The sequence below is a fragment of the Myotis nattereri genome (assembly GCF_964212035.1).
Source record: "Myotis nattereri genome assembly, chromosome: 9".
Taxonomy (NCBI): Eukaryota; Metazoa; Chordata; class Mammalia; order Chiroptera; family Vespertilionidae; genus Myotis; species Myotis nattereri.
Window position 1 is genome coordinate 68,918,934 of NC_138084.1, and position 18,534 is coordinate 68,937,467.

The window sequence follows — 18,534 nt, forward strand, 5'->3', positions numbered from 1 at the left end:
TGGAACTTAGAGCATGTTTAAATAGCAAAATAGTTATTTCCTCCTGTCTGTTGGGTTTCTACTTGGTAGCCTTTTTAAAGCTTCTATGGGTCCTTGACCTTTTGCTACTGGTCACTGTGCCTGGAGCTTCCGGTGTGGGGATAATTCTGAAGGATAGGGATTGAGTGTGCCTCTGAGGGTTACGTTGAAGGACTCTACTTTTTCTCATGGGCATGGTTTTGACCTCACTCTTGGTAGCCTAGAAATCACCCTGTTTATACAAGTTTTCTTGGGTAATCCAATCCATCTTCAGACACTTCTAAATAATTTTGAAAACACCCTTCTAAATATTTGACTGTCTTTCTGAAACTGGAGTATGCATACCCCCAGAAATATGCAATGGTGCCCCAAAAGGCTTCCAAACAAGCCATAGTATAAATGCAAATTAAAGGCCCCATACATTTTTAATCTAAAACTCAAGAACCCCCAACAATCTTACCATTTCTATGGGTTCTTTTGTTTTGCCCCTGCACCCCCGCCCCTCCCCACTGGGATCTGGAGTGGACATTCTCTCTGTTCTAGCATTAGGGATACTGGGGGTGAACGTTTGAGATACAGTCATATTTAAAGAGTATAACATAGTGCCTAGTATACAGTATTTTCTCAAAAGTAGAGCTATTATTGTTACTATAGTTATATCAACTAAATTTTCTTCTTATACAATATCCTAACCCAGCTTTACCTTTTTCTATGTTTTTCTTTTTTTTTTTTTTTTTTTTTGTTTTTTTACAATAGGAATTCTTTCAGCATTTGACTCCCAGTGAAGGCAGATCCAAGCTCCTCTCATTTATTCGGCATTTATCTCTTAGTTCTGAATCTCACTGGTTCCAAGTCTAATTCTTGGGAAGACTGACTCTAAAGTCACCAATATGTGACAAATGTGTAATGGCAGCTAACCAATCCCTCTTGAGACCTTTTTCTCCTGACTAAATATTCTTAGTTCCTTCAACATTTCTTTATATGGTTTTATCAGAATGATTCTCTGTCTCCCCCCACCCCCACCTCAAAAGGTACTCTGATTTATCTACATTTCTCTCAAAGAACTGATGCAATAGTACTGAAACTTCTTATTCATGTGTATGCTTTCTGATTAGCCTCAAGGCTGATAGAAGTCACCTCCATCTTACTGAATTTGTTCACTAGCACCAGTTGGGAAGTGTGACAGTTAAAGTTATTTGGCTGCTCAGCATTCATTACCTCCCTCCCTTCCTCCCTCTCTCTTCCTCCTGGAGGTCTTGTGCTGACTTGAGTGTTCATTGATTCTTGGGGTTAAGGCTATGTCTCTGAGGGATATATATATATATATATATATATATATATATTGCAGGGGGGAGAGAGAGAGAGAGAGAGAAAGAGAGAGATGATGTGCAGAGATAGGGTTTTAAACTAAATTTAATCAAAGTCTTAAGGACCCTCAGCTTCAGATTTGAAACTAGTTGTTCCTTCCCTAGAATTTAATATTACAGAGAAATTTTAATAAATTGTAGTTCATCTTCTTCTTAAGAATTGGAAGGATTACTTTGCAAATTGGGTCTTTCTTTGGGTCACTCTCAGCATGTGGCTTAGCTCATTCATTTTTCAATTAATCTACATTAACTTTCTTTGGACTTATCCACCAAATTGTAGGTGCTCCTTTTTTAATGAATAGTAATTATTTTTTTGGTAAATACATGGTTTTAGTAGCAATAATACAGTCTCCTGAATAGAAGACAATAATTAAATTAAAATAATAATAATCAGAAAATCTGTGGCCATTAGGGTTGTCATGTAGAAATTCAAAATCATTCTGAGGCCAAATCTCAAAGAAGTATGTCCTCTTATTAGGCCATGTGGAATAGGTCCACAGTACCTGGAATTGTAGAATTCTGTAAGTTGTTACTTTCTAACCAAATATGATCTGTTGGCATATAATATGACTTTTAAAGAAATCTGATGGGCTATATAGATAAGGATTTTGTCTCTTTCCAAACCATTTAATCTTTTACAAATATTTGATTTTGGATCACTTGGGCTTTTTGCAATGACAATGTCACATCTTTGGACACTCTAAAAATGTTGACTAAGATTTTCTGCAAAGACAATGCTATCTGAATTTTGATTTCAGGCTCCATTAATGGTCCAGAACACATAATAGACAATGTTACAAATGTATCCAAAAGCACATACATCCTATTGACTAGAATAGCCAATAGTTGAAAGGTTTTCCCCAGAACACCATGAAGCAGAGTTCTGTGTAGACTCTGCCACCATTGGCCATAATTCTGTTCTACCATACTAGTGCATTCAGTTTTGAGGGTAGTTGCAGGGCTTCCAGAAAAAAAGCATCCAAAGCATGTGTCAAAGCATATATCGGTGACTTCTGGCTTCAGGGTTTCTCTGGCCCCAAAGAAACCCAGGAGGCTCGCACCCAGGACTCTCTGGCTCTGGCTCTCAGAAGAGGCGCTACTTTTTTGAGGCCTGTCACTCACATGCTCTACCTACAATAGTGCTAAGGGTGGGTATTTGCCTGAGGGAAAGGAGAGTAAATGCAGCCAGTAGGGAGTTTGCAACCCTGATTATCCCTGGGCCCCCTGAAGGCTGGCTGATGGCCTGCAGAGCAATCAAATATTGTGATTGGCCTCCCTTCATGCTCTTAGCATCCCAGACCTCACCTCCTACTCACTTACTGACACAATTTATTTTGTAAATATCTCTGGAAAAGTATTATCTCTCTGACTTCCCTGTGCCCTTGAGGGTGCTACTGGGTATCTCCCTCCATCCATCAGGAATGAATACCCAAATCTTAAATATGGTGGGAAGATAAATCTATTTCAAACAATAATATGTTATAATACAAGAGCAAATATAAGATATTTTTGGGTTATCTTTGCTATTGCATTTATTGTTAGCACAGATGATGAGTTGACCCTAACAATGTTGACTTGTGCATTATATCAATAACTAGAGGCCCAGTGCACAGATTCGTGCACTGGTGGGGTCCCTTGGCCTGGCCTGTAGGGATTGGGCCAAAACCAGCTTTCCAACATCCCCCAAGGGGTCCTGTATTGTGAGAAGGCGCAGGCCAGGCATGATCGGGGCTAGGAAGGGACCATGGGAGGTTGGCTGGCCAGGGAGGGACTGCTGGACCCCAGCAGCAAGCTAGCATACTGGTTGGAGCGTCTGCTTTCCAGTGGTCAGTGCGTGTCATAGCGACTGGTCAAATGGTCAAACGAATGGTTGGACACTTAGCATACTAGGCTTTTTTATACAAGATTCCTCACTCCCTGATCCTTCACTAACTCCCTTGCTGAAACGATTTCATGTACCAGCAGTCACATTTCACCTGCTTTCAACTTGGCACTTTAGCTGTCTTCTTGAGTATTATTCAACCATTGCGACCAAATGACATGTAGATTTTGAATTATATATTTACATTATCTTTTTAAAGCATTAAATAAAAAATGTAAATCAAATTTATTGGGGTAACATTGGATGATAATCCTATATAATTGAAGCTTAATATTATAAGTGTCCAGTCAACTGGTAGGCTGTTCAACCAATCAAAGTGTAATATGCTAATGATATGCTAAGGCTGCTCAACCACTTGCTATTATGTGCACTGACAACCAGGGGGCAGACGCTCTGACGATAGGTTAGCTTGCTGCTGGGGTCTGGCCAATTAGGACTGAGTGAGATGGGCCAGACATGCCCTGGAGCCTTCCCACAATCCCTCCTTGGCTGACCAACCTCCCACATCCTTCCCCTGCCCTGATCGTGTACCAGTGGGGACCCTCGGCCTGGCCTGCATCCTCTCCCAATCTGGGACCCCTCGGGGGATATCAGGGAGCCAGTTTCAGCCCAATCCCCACAGGCCAGGCCAAGGGACCCCACTGGTGCATGAATTCGTGCACCGAGCCGCTAGTATTATATAAATTTCAAGTGTGCACTTTATAATACACTATCTATATATTGCATTGTGTGCTCAACACAGTCTACTTCTGTCACGATTTATTTGACCCATTTAATTTCTTCTTCCACCCCCACCCACATTTTTTTCTATAAAAATGTGTGCATTCTAATTTATCTTTAAGGAATTAGGAGTGGTGTCTTAGTTTAGAACATTTCAGTTCTTTCTGACATTTAGTAAGCTGTTAGAGGAAACTGATGACTGTAGCTTACAGTCTTCAAGTTACATCAGTTATTTAGTGAATTGAATGAGCATACATTAAGCTTATTTTTAGAATGTTCCTTCTTATAAATGTATTATGTATATCATAGAGACATAGCAGCCCCACTAGTGTGGTAAGTGAACTTGCCACATATCATTCTCTTTGCATGGTCAGATCTAACAGAAACTTAGAGCAGGAAGTAGGGACCACTGAAGAAAACTTCAAGTGATTCAAGCAACCGTATTTATAAACCTCTGAGTCAGTCATGACTCAGCACTGAAGCACAGTGCTAAGGACACTGGTTAAAGCAACAGCGGTGTGAAATTAAAGCTGAAACCACTTGGGGTTCATATCTGTGCATATTTGGCATGATGAGTAGGCAAAACATTTAGCACAACACCCTTTTCATTCCAGGTTTATTTGTAAACACATTAAGACTCTTCCTCCCAACTTTTTTTTTTTTTAATAATACAAATAGAAAAAAAGTATCTTATGTAAGTTAATTTGAAATGAAAATCTGAAGTCTAATTTGATTTTTAAAAAGCAGGACTAGCTTCCTTGAGTAGTTATCGCCAGACACATGAAAACCATGAGCTGTTGTTCTTACAATATTCATCTTACAAAGGATGAAACTGAGATTTAGAGAAGTTAAAACTTGCTGAAAGTAACACAGATAATAAGTAATTTTCAGTCAAGATTCCAACTCTGATCTTTGCTGTCAGACAGACCAAAATTCCTTACCCCATGCTGTCTACTGTGGTGGGAAGAAGTGAAGTGGCATGTCAAACGAGCCCAACTTCCAAACAACCTGGATTCATAGTGCACTGCCTACAATTTTAATCCCTAAATGGGGATGACAACATCAGAAATCACTTGAAAATTTTGGATGATAGAAGCATAATGTAAATGAAGATAATACTGGTCTATTTTTGGGTTGACATTGGTAAAATTAAAACCTCCATTATTCATTCTTTTTTTTCTTTTGAATTTTGAAGACAGATTCAGGGCCACTTTGTGTCATTTGCTATATGTGTATCTGAGAATTTTTCTTTTAGAATGACATTCTGATGAGTTTTCCCAGTAGAATATGCGGGGGACCAAGTATTCAGGCTCATGACATCAGTTGGCAATGTGGGGACAGACTCCGTCAGGGTTAGGAGGGCTGAGAATCACCAGGCTCAGCAAAACTTTGCAAGGCAGCATGTTCTGGCCTCCTGGGACAGGACTCTGTATTATGCAGCCACATCCCTCCAAAGTAAATCTGCTCCTTGAATGACCAGACCAATTGCATTGCTGGTCAAAATACGTTTGCAAAGAGTGGGAGGTGACTGCAGAAGCATTGTATTTTATCTTTCATCATGGATAATCCCTGGAGCTGCAGAAAGGAAACCACAGAGAATGGGGGTCCCCACATACTTGAATTAACAGAGTAACACATCATGTAGCCATATCTCCATTAATTTATTTGGGGGCCATAGGTTTGTCAACATTTTATTTTTTAAGTAATTACATTGAAAAGAACCAACCCTGCCATCTACTATCTTACCTAATAACAGACAAACATGTAAATTAACCATCCCTCCGCTATACTCACCAGCCAATCAGGAGAGTATGCAAATTAACCCAACAAAGATGGCGGTTAATTTGCATACATAAGGGCGAAGCGGAGGAGTGAAGACTGAAGGCTCTGTCCGGAGCTAACGCCTGGGTCCCGGGTGCCGGAGGAAAACTGGCACCGGCAGCCAGGGGAAGGGAGGCCTATTGCATGGATCTCTTCATGCAATGGGCCTCTAGTTATTTCATTAAAGAAAGGCCACTTTTAAACTAAAAAGAGGAAGTATGTATCAGGACAAAGAACAACATTCTGAATGGAATGGATTTAGCTTCACTGGAAAATCACTCTATTGCACGTATCTCTAATTTTTGCCTCAGCCTGATGGAAACCAGGCCATGGATCAGCACTGCCTAAGGACTATTGCAGACAGTCTCTGAATGCGAAGCCTTTAGAAGTCAAAGTCCTAGAGCTTTGGTTCACTCACCAGACCTGAGGGAAATCTTGGAAAAATGTGTCCCCCCCAAAGAAAACCAGAACAGGGTCTTGTTTATAGTGTGCTCAAAAAATACTTGTTGAAACTAAAGAGAGATGGAAGTTTACCAAATACCAGGACTGAATCTAGGGGTTGGGCAGCGGAGGGGACAGAGAGTCTCCAGGTCCCCCGTCAGGATGCTGAGCCCTCATTATCCGACTGGTGTAAAGCACTGGGAGGGGAGGCTGCAGCATGAGGGTCAAAGCCTTCTATTCAGGAGTCAGAATAGAAACCTCCACTGGAGGTCCGTGTTGGAAGGACCAACCTGGGGCTGTGCTGCATCAGCAGTGACAGAACATACCTTCAGAGAGGTCCCCAGTGGCCCTCCGTGCCGCTCTCTGCCTCAGTGGCCCCGGGATCCTCTTGTTGGGCTCACGTTGGCTCAAGGGCCAGGGCACATGGCGGTGAGATCATCACCTTTCAAGACTGGCAGACCTGGTTGAAATGTTTATAAATAAACTTAATATCTACAGACACTTTTCTCCTAAGATTAACTGCAGCAGAGGGTCCATATCAAAACATAAACATGGCCAACTACCCTGAACACAAGCATAAACAAAAACAGAAAATGTATCCAATGAAAGCAATACTTAAAATAAGCCACTATAAAATCAAGGTTCATATCTTATTTTTTATAAAAGTTTTCTAATGATATTTGTCCCAGAATGGGTCTCTGGACCCCTGGGCTTATGAGAGACTTAGGCCAAAATTACAGAGGTCCTTATTCAGCCTGGCAAACCACAGTGGCATTTTGGGTTCTCAGTAATGAGTGTCAACCCAGAGCCAGTTTTCAGTAATCCCCCCAAATTTTGGGTGTTTACAGCTCTGTAGTGCACAGTCACCCGGGTAAATGAACACATCTCCTTGGGGGAGGCTAGGAGGAAGGTTTATGGTGCTTGTAGCACTGGGTCCTTCCTCAGAAAACCCATGGCATTTTACTAGGGCCTCTATATTTGGGTAAAGGAAACACATCTGAGGAAATCGGACACTAATTCTGAGATTTTGGGTTTGAACTAGTGAAAGGATGGATGGTATTGACTGAGATGGAAAGTGATCTACATTTGAGGATGGCAGGAAGATCAGGAGTTCAGTCATGAGGACATTCATTTTGAGATACTGTTTGTCTAAACAGCATCTCAAATGGAATTGCTGAGTAGATGGTTGGACGGATGAGCCAAGATTTCAGGGGAGAGGTCCAGTGTGGAAGTATAGTCTGGCAGTCAGCAACACATAGATAGTATTTAAAGCCACGAGATCCCAAGAGACCGCGTGGAGAAATAGGAGAGGCCCAAGAACCAAGTGCTGGGCTTGGGGAAGAGGATAAGCCAGGAAAGGAGGCAGCCAGTGTGTAGCTCTGCATGCCAAGTGAAGAAAGCGTTTCCAAGAAGTTGAATGTTATCAACTGTATCCAATGTCGCTGATGCATCAAGTGGGAGGAGGATTGAGCTTTGACCATTGAACTCAGCAACATGGAGATTAATGACCTTGGAGAGGCAGTTTGGGGTGGTGGGGGCAGGGGTGGTGGCAAAAGTCTGATTAGAATGTGGTGACAGATAATTGGAGGAGAAAACAGTGAATCCTGAATAGTCAAATCTTTCAAGGAGTTTTGCTGCAGAGGAGAGCAGAGAAATGGGCAGTAGCTGAAGGGGGAAGTAGAGTCCAGAGAGGACATTTTTTATAAGATGAGGTGATGAAGATGAAACTATGCTTGTATGTGCTGGAAACCACCCAACTCATAGACAAGGCAAATCTGAGGGTGTAGGATGAGATGAGAACATTCCTGGAGTGATGCGTTTGGATGGATGAAGGACTGCTTAGTCACACGTGTGAATCAAACCACGGGGATTTACTCTAATTTGCCACTCTTTTTTTTTTTTTTGTCATTGCTGCTTTTATATAGTTGATCATCATTGCCAAATCTTTGTAAGAGTAACGTGTTCTTATGAGCTACTATGGGAAGGAACCTCCACATCGTCTTATGTTTACATCGCTGCAGCCCCACTTTATACTGGGACGTTACAGAATGAACGCTGGGAGTGCCAGTTACCAGGGCCCCAGACAGGGAGAGGAGGCTAGAAGGGGACAATCACTGAATTGGAAGACCTGGAGAAAATTTGGTTCCATTTCTCATGGCCCATTGCAGCTGGCCTCCCTCCATGCGCACCTCTCTTACCCGCTGATATGCACACAGGCTTTCTCGGGGAGAGACAGAGGCCTATCTTCCATTTGAAGTGCCACTCTGGAGCCTGCAGCCAGCAGCCTGCCCTTGCGGTGCTCATTTGCCTTTTGTGCCCTTGATGTTGATTCATTTTCTGGTTTATTTTGTCAGATAATTCATTTGCTTTAATTAATATTATATTTTTAACAATTATTTCATCCTCTAGGTTCTCCACTTGGAAATCAAGACCCTGACAGGTGGCTTTTAGTTTAAGAAAATTTAAAAAAGGAAAATCTTTATTTTTTTTAAATGAAAATCTTTAAATAATTCCAAGGTTTAATGCTCTTTTTCTTCTTTTTCTTTTTCCAAAGCAAACATATTTTTCAATATTATCTGTCATATCATGTAAAGGTAGATTCTCAGTGGACATACAGTTGAAATATTATAATTGTGGCACAATAGGCCCCACAGAGCAGTCATCTGAGGCTTAATGAAAGAGAAAGTATATTAAATTCTGAAAAATCATCTCCCACTGGCTTTTGTCTGCTGTTATTCTGATTACTCAATCTCCTTATGAATCTAATTTTTAATTCAGTAACTTCTAAATTCAAACCCCAGTGCAGTTTTTGCATTGTGCTAAAGAACTGCTGGAGGCAACCCCCTGTGCCCCAGCGTGAATCACCTGCGGGCATGAGTACAGGCCTGCCCTGCACCTGTGCTGCTGTCTGCGGGCAGTGCACACCTGATTGGTACATGTTGAGGTGTCAATCTCCTCCTCCAGACGATGCCTTTGGTGAGGGAGGCTTCATGCCTTCTTCACCTCCTCCTCTGCAGTGCCCACGACAGTTGCTTGCAGTTTAGAAGATAGAAAGTTAATATATTTAGTTTTCAACTTCACTATAAATAAACTCTGTTAATCATCTACTCCAATTCCTACCCAACACTTTTCCCAGAATTATCTTTTTTGCATGTTTAGTGTTTGGGGCCCGCTTTATTTTTTCCCTATGATTCTCAGTTTGAGTCAGGTTGCAAGGCGTAAGATCTAGTTTAGTGTATCTCTCTGTAACACAAAAAGCTTTTAGCAGAAACTATAATAGTTTTCTACTCTCCACCAGTCTCACCTTATGTAAATGGGACTGCTGTCCCTTACTTCAAAGCCTTCATAAACAACAAGCCCTTTGCCTGGGCTGTCTTCCCTCCACCAGTCCACCTGACAAACCCTTGGGCAGGGAGGCTGAGTATTAGTATAGAAAGCTATTGTTGGAACCACAAATTTTGGGTTAACCAGAAGTTTTGGTAGGTGGTTTTGATTCTATTTACCTCTTGTGCAACATTAGGTAGAATTCCTAACTTCCTAGATCTCAGTTATTTCCTTGGTAAATGTGGGTAAAGCTGGTCTTGATGGACTGTTGTGAGAATGCAATGAGATAATATATAAACACTAGAGTCCTGGTGCACAAATTTGTACACATTGAAAGGAAATTAATTAGAAGAAATATTTTAGAGGCGGGGGAGGGACCACAGGAGGTTGGCTCCAGAAAATGTTCAGCCCATGTCCCCCAGTCCTGATGGGGACCCATCAGGGCCAGGGAGGGACTGTGGGAGGGTTCCAGGGTGTGTCTGGCCCATCTCACCCAGTCTCAATCGGTTGGACCCCAGCAGCAAGCTAACCTACCGGTCAGAGTGTCTACCCCCTGGAGGTCAGTGCACGTCATAGAGACCAGTCATTGGACACTTAGCATATTAGGCTTTTATATATATAGACTAGAGGCCCAATGCATGAAAATTCATGCAGGAGTAGGCCTTCCTTCCCCCGGCTGCTGGCACTGGCTTCCCTCCGGCACCTGGGACCTGAGCTTTGCTCTGGCCCTGGCTTTGTCTGGAAGGACGTCTGGTCTAATTAGCATATTACTCTTTTATTATTATAGATGGCACAGTAAAGATAGCTGCTATCACCACCACTATCATCATCATCACCATCCTCATCATTCTTCAATCATCAGTTCATATATGGTGTCTTCTGTGAAGTTTTCCTGTACACTCAGCACTAACTGCACTATATTGTTTTTCTTCCTTTTCATGTGGGTTCTCTATATGGCTGAGCCACTTGATGGCCATGACCTTTTATTAATTATTAAATCTCTAGTATCTAGCATCTAACACTGGACCTGCCTGCCAAGATGGGCTCATTAAATGTGCTTTGAATGAAAACAGAATTATAATCAACTTTTTACTTAGGCATGCAGTTAGCTTTTACCATATATCTAAAAAAGTAACATGCAAATGATAGACCCAGGTCTGGGAGATTGAATCCAAGTGTAACAATCATAATGGTGAGATTCAGTAGGATTATATTGTTTGTAAGCTCTACATGCAATTATAGTAAATTGGGACAGCTTTAAACATTGATACAAAAAGCAAATTTATGCTCATTTATAGCCTTGGAATATTATTTTATTATTTTAATTAATTGCAAACTTTAGCTGTATTTTTGTTTTTTGATATATTGTTGGACTGGTCTTTATTTTTTTTCTGAGATGGCTTTTTGACCAAGAATGCAATCCCTAATCAAAATATTGTCTGAGACACTGCAACTGCTTTAGACTTGTTTTGTTATAAGGTTTTTAAGGCATTCATTTTTTTTTTTTAAAGAAAAATGGAGTCTTTCATTATTTCAGGGTTATTGTTCAGTAGGGGCCACACTGCAAAGCTTGAGGACAAGGATGCAAATATGAGTGCTGCCATGTTGGATCTCTGTCTCCTTGTGGCACTGCCTGATCACTCACAGCAACCTCTTCTTTTCCCTCTCCTCCGTGAAAGGCTAAAAGCTGATACCTGCAGCCAGGGCTGAGGGAATGGTCTCCCAGCTGCTGTTCAGGCAATTGCTGTTGCTTTTGTGGGACTGATACAGGTGCCAAGCATTTCAAAACTTCTCAGTGGTTACAAGGTTTGATGTTCTTTCCTGCATCCATTATAGAAACCCTGATTTCTGGGATGCTTGGATAGCATTTCAAAATTAGACACAGGTCCTCGTGGGCTTTGGAGGTCAAGTACACAGTGACTCGGGAGGCCGTAGCTGGCAGAAAGAACATGGCCTTTGGAGTCAAGGAGGTCTGCAGACTTAAACTAGATCTGCCACTGCAGTGTATTCATTTTTCTAAGCCTTCATTTCCTGATCTTGTATCTAGGTAACTATAATATCTACTTGTGAGCGGTCCTGGTGATGAATAAATAGGGAGGTATCCATTAAGCATCTAGCATAGTTCCTGGCCCATTGTTCAATTTCAACAGAAAAGAGGCTGGGGGAAAAGGAAGTTGAAAAGGGAATCTATAGACTGGAAGAGACTTAGAGAGCACAATAATCAACTGCAGTAGATGGAGCTTATCTGAGTCTTCATTCAAACTTCTGGAAAATATATTGGGAAGGTTAAATGCTGAGTGGACATCTGATGATCTTAAGGAATTATTAAATGTTTAGGTGTGATAATGATAGTGCTCTATCCCCAATCATAGAGTCACTGATTTTTCTTGTCATTCAGATTTTGCTCAGAGAGGTCCTTTTTAGCTACAAGTAGCCATTGGACTCTCTTATGCCATCTTATTTTCATTTTGGCACTGTACTTAACACTATTTTCTATTTTTCTTGCTTTTCTAGTCACTTGCCTGGTTATTATCTATCTGTCTCTGCCAGGATGCTGTGAGAGCAGAGATCTTGACCCCTTGGCTCATTGCTGTATTTGTAGAATTTAGGACATTATCTGGCACTTAAAAAGTACTTTAAAATGTTTGAATAAATGAATAAAATGTATCTAGCCCCAATATTTCTAATTTAAGCTGTAGGCAACGGCTAGAGTGAACTCTCAAATACATGTCTCTCAACAAGTCACACCCTCCTCAAAACACTACCGAGACACCACATTACCAAACTGCTCAGCACAGCACACAAGAAACTCCACGATCTGGTCTCAGCTTGCCTCTCCAGCCTCACTTCTCACCTCATGCCTAATAATCTGCCAGATGCCTAATGGCTACACGTTCCCCAAGCCATGCTGTTTCATGCCTCTGGGTCTCTCTTTCCATTACTCTTCCCACTCCAACCTCCCTTTACTCAGTTTTTAAGATACAATTCAAGTCAGGAAGCTCTTCTCGCCATCCTATCACCTCACACTCCAACCCTTTCCTCTATAAATTATACTTGCCACCATCATAGCTGCTGTAACTCTTTACTATTCCTGCTTGCTTTCATATCCGCCTCTCCACTTGGACTATAAACTCCATAGTGTTACTCATCTTCATAGTGATATATATCATTTGATTCCCAGATGTGATTCATAGTTGACATTTGCTCAAGTGTTGGCCGACTGACTCATGGAATGTATGGATGAAATTTATTGTATTTGAGTAAAGATGTGAGGAACTGGAGAATGCTTCACAGGAATTGGCATGGGGTTGGCAGGCACGAGGCTTTATTGTGGCTTAACCCCACTGCATAACTAGGATCAATGCAGATGAATGCTTTCAAACTCTTAGGAAGAATGTGCTTTGGGAGAATGAACATAGTCACTATATCACCTAAAATCAATTCTTAGATCTCACAGGGCACATAAATGAGTCTGCTAAGAATATGAAAATTTGAAGGAAAAGTTTATTAAAGAAGGCAAAGATGCTAATTGACAATACCTTTGCTACACCCAAGCCATGCCCACCAGCCAATCAGAGCGACTATACACAAATTAACCCAATCAAGATGGAGGCTGGCAGCCACGGAGCTGCAGCAAGCAGGAGGCTTGGTTGCCCCGGTGATGGAGGAAGCCAAGCTAATGATAGAAGCTAAATAAATCCCAGATACCTGCTTCCAGCCAGCCTCCAGTAGGAACTTGGGTGGCTGGGGACTGTGGCCAGCCTGCAAACAACCATCAGCCCCTCACCAAGGCGGGGCAGGCACCCTGGGAGAACCCCTACCCTGAAGGGGCTGTGGCCAGCCTGCAAACAGCCATCAGCCCATCCCCCAGGCTGGTCACACCCTTATGGGGTGAGGGTCCTTGCTGGGAGGCTTGGCAAGCCTGCAAACAACCATCAGCCCCTCACCCAGGGTGGCCAGGCACCCCAGCAGGGGGGTCCCCTACACTGAAGGGGCTGTGGTCAACCTGCAAACATCCATCAGCCCCTCACCCAGGCTGGCCAGGCACCCCAGTGGGGACCCCCACCCTGAAGGGGCTGTGGCCAGCCTGAAAACGGCCCTCAGCCCCTCACCCAGGCTGGCCAGGCACCTCAGAGGGACCCCCACCCTGATCTGGGACACCCTTCAGGGCAAACCAGCCGGCCCCACCCATGCACCAGGCCTCTATCCTATATAATAAAAGGGTAATATGCAAATTGACCCTAACATCAGAGCAACTGGGAATCACTGGTCACTATGACACACACTGACCACCAGGGGGCAGACGCTCAAGGCAGGAGCTCCCCCCTGGTGATCAGTGCGCTCCCACTGGGGGAGCTCTGCTCAGCCACAAGCCAGGCTGACGACTGCCAATATAGCAGTGGTGGTGGGAGCCTCTCCTGCCTCCTCAGCAGCGCTAAGGATGTCTGACTGCAACTAGGCCTGCTCCCTACTGGCAAGTGGACATCCCCCAAGGGCTGCCGGGCTCCCAGAGGGATGTTTGACTGCCAGCTTAGGCCCAATCCCCTGGGGGAGCCGGCCTAAGCCAGCAGGTGGTCATTCCCTGAGGTGTCCCAGACTGCGAGAGGGCACAGGCCAGGCTGAGGGACGCCCCCCGAATGCACAAATTTTTGTGCACCGGGTCTCTAGTCTTATATAATAAAAGGCTAATATGTAAATAGACTGAACGGCAGAACAACCGAACAACTGAACAACTGAACAACTGGTCACTATGACATGTGCTGACCACCAGGGGGCATGTAAGAAACATGGCGGGGTTGGCCGCGGTGGGATGGTGGAGCAGGTGAGTGGGGGCACCAGACCAAGGCAGGGCATCCGTCGCTGTCATTGGGGCAAGCCTCTGGTGGTTACTGAAAATTCTTTACTCCCACATGCCGCGGTCCTGCCCAGTGCTTGTACCTGCTGCCGGTGCCAGAGCTGCCACTTGCACCCACTGCCAGTGCCATCCCTGCTCACATCCACAGCTGGCACCAGAGCTGCCACTCGCACCTGCTGCCGGTACATGGTGCCGGTCCAGATTGCTCAGCACCATCAGTGGGTGGGAGTGGCGGCTGCCAGCCCTGATAGCCCCTGAGGGCTTCTCCACCTCCCCTTGCTACTGAGGGGCAATTGGGGCAGCAGCCACCACTCTTATGTGCTGATGGCGCCGGCCCCACTTGCACCCACTGCTGGTGCCGTCCCCAATCATTCTGCATCATCAGTGGGTGCAAGTGGGGCGAGTGCTGTCAGCATGTGGGAGCGGCGGTGGGTTTGGGGCTGCCAGCAGACAGGGGACCGGAGGCCATGGTGGAAGGGGCCAGGCAGGGACCCCGGAGTATGGGCTGAGACCTGCCCCTGTGCCTACCACAGCCTCACAGCCCACAGTTCCTTTCAAGGTGCATGAATTTGTGCATTGTGCCTCTAGTTGATTATAAAACTTAATATCTGTGGGAGAGAATTTTACTGATATTTCAATAAATGGCAACAAAACAAGCTGCAAGTAAGCATTTGCCACAGCCAATAAAGCATCATTAAGATACTTGTTCTGCATCACAATTATATAAATACTAGAGGCCTGGTGCACGAAATTTGTGCATGTGTGGGTCCTTAGGCCTGGCTGGTGATCAGGGCTGATTGGGGCCTTCCATTTGGCCAGGGCCTTCGTGCTGGCTGCTGACTGCTGGATAGGGCCTGCCAGACGGGGGGAGGGACTGAAGGAGGTTGACTGGCCCACTGGGAGGGACCAGGGGAGGTTGGCTGTGGGAGCACACTGGTCACCAGGGGGCAGTTCCTGCATTGAGCATCTGCCCCTGGTGGTCAGTGCGCATCATAGTGACTGGTCGTTCCGGTCATTCCAGCTGTTCCGGTCATTCTGGTGTTGCGGTCGCTTAGGCTTTTATATATATACTGTAGATGGTATGCGCAACTCTGAAATAAATGTTCATGTTAGGTGTGACTCGATGACTGGAATCTTGCATTTGGATGCTCTCGTTTTTACCATGGTGATTACAGGTCCTGCTCCGTAAAGGTGAATGTGCTATGCCTCCTTTTCCTTGGCCCCAGCCCTTCAGTCTGCTGCTTTCTGGTTTCCAGTTATGTCTGCTTTTACTTAAACCTTTTCATAAACTCTCCAGTGACTTTCTGGTGAACATATCCAATGGCCCCAGTTTACTTGACTTTTGGGGATATTTAATTCATTGATTCAGTGGATATTTACTTATCATCCACTATGGGTTAGAAGTAGGCATTGATTGGGTGGATTTAATTTTTTATAAAGAAGGAAAGACCCTTCCCCCACCAACACCCAAAAATAAAAACCAAACCAAACCAACAAAACTTCAAACAAACAAACAAACACCAAAGCAAACTAAACAACAACAAGAACCAGACTTGATTCCTGACATCAAATATCCTATCACCTAGATATTTAGATATTTAATAAGCACAGAGATAAACATTTAATTAAATTATGATGAGTGCTAAGAACAGAAATAAAGCACATGATGTTCTGAAAAATGTTACTAAGTAAACCAATTTAAATCCGGATCAAGGCAGCATCTCTAGGAAGGAGACCTGAGAATAAGGGAGAAAAAGAGTCCAAATGGGGAGAGAAAATGGTAGCTTGGAAGATATGTTTGATGGGACAACACATGAAGGATGTGAATCCTGTTTGGAGATCATTCCCCTAGGCAGCAGATGAATTGTCAGCTATCACCAAGAAACCCAACACTCGTGGTGATAAACACGTTTCAGCCAAAGACAAAGTGTTTGCGGGGCCATATTTTAAAGAAGATAAGAGAGACACTGGCTTGCAACATTTTCTTCATTTTGAAATGGTTAAGAAGAAAGAACCAAATTGCTTGAACACACATCTAAGGAATGTGAAATTTAGGGCCTAGGCACTCCAGCAGAAGAAAGAGAAAAGTTGACTACTGTCAAGACACCGATTCTGCTACGTCCCATCCAACACACCAGAGATTTCTGGGAAGTTGGTTTTCCTTTTGACATTCAGCAGGCATTCCCCCGAAGGTTCTCAATCTGTGGGTCATGAACAATGAAAATACATCCTGCATATCAGATATTTACATTACTATTCATAACAGCAGCAAAATTACAGTTATGAAGTGGCAACGAAAATAATTTTATGGCTGGGGGTCACCACAACATGAGGAACTGTGTTAAAGGGTCACGGCATTAGGAAGGTTGGAAACCACTGCTAGTAATCCTTCATGGTACATAGATGTAGGGCAGTGGTTCTCAAACTGTGGGTCGCGACCCCTTTGGCAGTCGAACGACCCTTTCACAGGGGTCGCCTAAGACTATCCTGCATATCAGATATTTACATTACAATTCATGACAGTAGTGACATTACAGTTATGAAGTAGCAACGAAAATAATTTTATGGCTGGGTCACAACCTGAGGAACTGTATTTAAAGGACCAGAAGGTTGAAAACTACTGATGTAGGGTATGTCCCTGCCCTCAGCAATGGGGAAGATTAAATAAATCAATGTCCCAAATGGCTTCATGCGTCTAGGACTGCAGGCAATAAGTATGAAAGAGAAACTGATAGTTTTTTGCAGAAATGAAACTTCCTTTGTGTGGTTAGCCTATGTGATTCAAACAAAAACTGCAACGTGTATTCACTACCCTGTGTGGGCTTTCCTGGATCATAGCTACTTCATTCCTTGTATAGAAATAGGGAAAAGGTCTTTTTCTTTTTCTCTCTTTCAAAATTAAAAAAAAAAATTTAAGACGGTATTTCTCAACCTTGTCTACACATCAAAATGACCTGGGCGCCTTATGAATGCCATGTATGTTGGAACCTCTGCAGGAGGTCCTGTGGGTCTGGGACAGACTTAGGGATCAGTTGTTTCAAGAGCTTCCCAAGTGATTCTATGTGCTGCCAAATTTTAGAACTACTGTAGTAAGTCTTCACTGCCTGTCTCTTTTTTTGTTTGTTTTAAAATAATCTCCCCCCCCCAAAAAAAAAAAAAATTAAATGAATGTTGGGAAAAAAACCACCCACAATTCAATTGATCATAATTCTTAAAATAAAAGGGAGGAGCTAGGAAAACTTGCAGTAGTGTGTTTGTGATCTCATTGTCCTGCTGGCGTTGTAGGCGGGGCTGAGTGCTGTCTCCAGCAGGCAAGTCAGGATTTCCCCAATCCTCACGTCCCGGGACGTCTGCGTGGCTCCACATGTGCACAGCACAGTTACGCAGCAGCTATTCTCTCCAGCTGACAGACCGCATGTTTCGATTAGGCCTTCTTAAAATAGGGGCCCTGGGACCGCGCTAGCATCCCCCCTATGCCGTTACTTCCCCTCACTTTGCTCTCATGTTCCTCTCACAGAGGCCAGTGTAGATAGACAGCCCTGTATCTGAGCTGAAACCCGTGGGGCCCAGTGTGCTTTGGGATTCAGAATGTCTTAGATTGTGGAAAGGTAGATCCTGCATCCCATGTGCTCCCACCTCCCTCGGTGTGGCCGGGGGAGCACCCTGTCATCAGGGATTTTCACGTTTCTGCAGGAAACACAGGACCCCGGCCATGCAACGGGATGCGTTAAGACTACAAGCAGCCTTACGTCTATGCAGTTCAGGTTTTGCCACCAAATGACATAGCTGGAAACTTTATGAATAAACACCTTTGGAATTCCAGAGTGTTTTGGATTTTGGAAATGGGAATAAGGGATTAAGGACCTGTGGTAGCAACATTAGGTAAACTTGTTTTGCTAAACGGCTTTTTCACTGGCTTTATTGGTTTTTCCTCATTGCTTGTAACAGAAACATAGTAACATGAAGTTAAATGGATTTCCACGTCAGTTGATTTCTGAGTGTTAATACTTTCCATTTGGTCAGAGAGGGGAACCCCAGAAAACCCTAGATTTGAGGTGGTGGTGATGGAGAGTAAAACTAAAATAGATTAGCCAAGCAGACATTGA

At 43.7% G+C, this 18,534-nt stretch overlaps 1 pseudogene across 1 annotated transcript; it reads right to left on the minus strand.

Annotated features, from left to right (window-relative positions):
• Nucleotides 1-1,690: 1,690 nt before the first annotated feature.
• Nucleotides 1,691-14,616, minus strand: LOC308525562 (mitochondrial inner membrane protease subunit 1-like; annotated as a pseudogene). The gene is made up of 2 exons: nt 14,569-14,616; nt 1,691-2,516 (listed from the first exon to the last, which is right to left on the minus strand). The product of its transcript is annotated as a mitochondrial inner membrane protease subunit 1-like (transcript).
• Nucleotides 14,617-18,534: the final 3,918 nt, after the last annotated feature.